We start from the raw sequence: 3,194 nt of genomic DNA, 5'->3' as shown, positions 1-3,194 counted from the left end.
TTAATAAGAATAATGAAAGGAGATTTTTTATATATATTGTAATCATCTTTAATAATTTCGTTTATTTGATCTTACTGTAACCATTGTGATTTTAACTTTTATATTTATTGATGTTCATGAATCAAGTGACATACCAAGAAGATTGAAAATGAATTGAATCCGGGTGCAAGTGTTTACTCTCTTTTGTTATATGCAAAGTTTCTTTGACTAGATACTTGTAACACCCTTATTATTATTTAACGGTTTTCGTATAGTTTACGAAAACAAACGGCTAATTATGATTTCAAATATATTGAAAAATACGAGTTTATTAAAACTTTTACAGAATTAAAACTATGCAACATAACAGGTGTAAGTTCGTCATTTAACATAACAACGATACATAGTGCGGAAGCCTGTATCTTGATCGTGTTCGGTTCTTCGTTGTGCTTGATCGTCCTCCGGTGCTAAAATTATACCTGAAACTCATAAAACATGAGTTGGATTAGTCATACGTAACTTAGAACGTATTTAAACGAGTCCGGGAAGCGAAACTGATTAAAATAAAAAAATTTCGCCAAAACAGTGCTCCGTCGCGCCACGTGCTGGCACCATGTTGCTACCTCGCGTGGCGTGAGGGAGACCGTTTTCCAGCAGGTCTGGATCTGGGACCTGCATTTTCCAGCAACACCAGATTTTACAGAAATGGCCATAACTTCTTCGTTATTGATCCGTTTTACGCGATTCTTTTTCCTACGCGTCCGTAATTTAATTCTCCATCATATGGAGTTAAAATCCAACATCCAACATAACAAATTTTGAGACTTCTAAGCCTTTGACTCGTTACCTTTTTACCGAATTTTAACCCCTTCATGCATTTTATCAAACAAACATATTTGTTTAATCCTTATATCACATACACTTCTTCAAATTAATGTTATCTACCATGTTAGGTTCTAATCACAGATGTCTTACACAATTTAAACCCGTTTTCGCTCGTATGCTTATTTTGACCCGTTAAGGGTATTTTAAGCACTTTAAAGCTTAAAATCGCTTTCATTCATTTCTAGCATCTTATTCCTACATTTCTTATCAAGTAATCTTCAACTACAACTATATGTGTGTTGGATTTAATGTGGATATCTATATGTTCCGAGTTTTACCCCTCAGATTATCATTTTACGGCAAAGACTCATGTAAAGTCATTATACCCAAGAATTTACATCTTTCACTATCTATACTTCTTCTAAGCATTTATTTTATCATAAAACTCGTTTCCGAACCACCTTTAAGGGTCGTTTGTTCGAAGTAGCTTATAAGGGCAATTTGGTCAATTTTCATCCTTCTTTTACTACAGAGGACCTTTAAATACTTGTTTGACCCAAAATCCGACCTTTTAACTATAATCTTGTTTATAAACCCATGTGCTTCTAAAACACCATAATCATAACTCAATTTATTCGGTTCACCTAAAAGGTAACCGAATATCTATATTTTCAACCTTGTCTAATTCTTATAGAATCTCAAGTTCTACATGATGAGTTGGATCATTATACATACCTGGCTCGGATCAATATATATTGACCCGTTTTAATACCTTGCTTTAATTCTCGCTTCTTAATAGCGATACAAGTTATCCTTCCGTATTTACTCCTGTGAACACACAACTCGACAATATTCATTAGTCGATATTTTCAAATGGTGATATATTCACCGTTCGACCCGTTTGGTCTAAGTGACCGTTTGTCTTTGCGAGATGTTAATTAGTACCATCCCATCTACATGACTCGCTCCGGTTTATACCGCACGGTCATTTTACTTATAACCTATTTCTTGATTATTTTGACCCCTTTTATGTCTTATGCCATAAAGTGTCTTTCGAGACTAACGGTTATCGTCAACGAGAGACCGAATTACCGTTTTACCCTTACCATTTGCATTGGTTTGCCTTATAAGGTAGTCATTCAAACTCGTTATCTTTTAGTCATTTCATGATTAAATAATCGTATTAGCTCATTTTAACCATTAAACATGGTTCATTTCCATTGTCTCTCGTTCCGAACCGCACATGTAATATCGGAACATCATAACTCAAACAAGACTTTATATTATTAGTAACCTATAAAACCAATAGGTATTTAGTACTAAGAGTGTAAGCTGTACTTACCTTGCAACCGAAGTACGCTTTCCTTTTACACTTGATTCATTTGACCCGCTTCCTTTCCAAGCCTCCACCTAGCTTGTTGTAACAACTCTCATTAAAATTATTACTTAGTATGTTAATTATCTAATAAGAAACCCCTAATTTAGAAACCCAAGTAATTTTGCATAAACCCTAAAATTTTTAGAACAATCGGAATCAGGATCAGGGCCCCTAAAACTCAGGGGGTAAACCCTAATTGATAATTATCATCAAAACCCGCTGTCTGATTCGAAATTTCGTTGTACGTTGACTCACCAAGGCTACCCAAGACACGAGGCTACCCTAGGCTAGGGGGTACGCCCCGCGATACGCGACAGAAACGGAAGCACCTTCCGCGACTTGCAGGAGGTGCACATTTTCAGTATATATAGAGGGGGTTGGCACTTGACATTCTGCTTTACTTCGATGTAGAAATTCACAGTATACGTTAAGTTATACGTAAATCACTATCAACACACACAAATTACAGAACGCTGCTGCAACAAACAGGGTAATAACTCGATCGCTAATACGATACAACGTCCGATCGATTGAAACTATCCAACGATTATTGAAGTGCTGCCCAAATTGGGTTTATACTTTGTTATTCATCGTGATTTCGACTTGAATGTTTGAGTGCTGTCCGACTTCGGGCTATACTCTGTCATTCGTTGTGAATCCGCTGAATTTTAAGTATTTCACTTTGTAACTCGTTGTGAGGGTTTAATCTCGTGAATTGTCGTAACTGCTGTATTAGTTACTAACCCCGTTTGTGTGCATTGTTATTTAAATTAGGTTAATCAAGGCTAATCAGTAGGCTTATACTCTGCTCGTTAAATCTGCAATGTGAGTCATTCTCTTTTTATCAGCTGTTTTACAAAACTCCAAGTTATTTTCAAAGTTATAATTACAGGGATTAAGTCTTTGTAATCACCAAATTACAGCCGGTATGTGGGGTTTTGTATACATTACTTATTTCCCGTCACCATTGGACAACGTGTTAGCCAAGGGGTGATCTGACCACAGTCACAGA

This window comes from Helianthus annuus, chromosome 17, assembly GCF_002127325.2.
Source record: "Helianthus annuus cultivar XRQ/B chromosome 17, HanXRQr2.0-SUNRISE, whole genome shotgun sequence".
Taxonomy (NCBI): Eukaryota; Viridiplantae; Streptophyta; class Magnoliopsida; order Asterales; family Asteraceae; genus Helianthus; species Helianthus annuus.
This window is presented reverse-complemented; position numbering follows the sequence as displayed.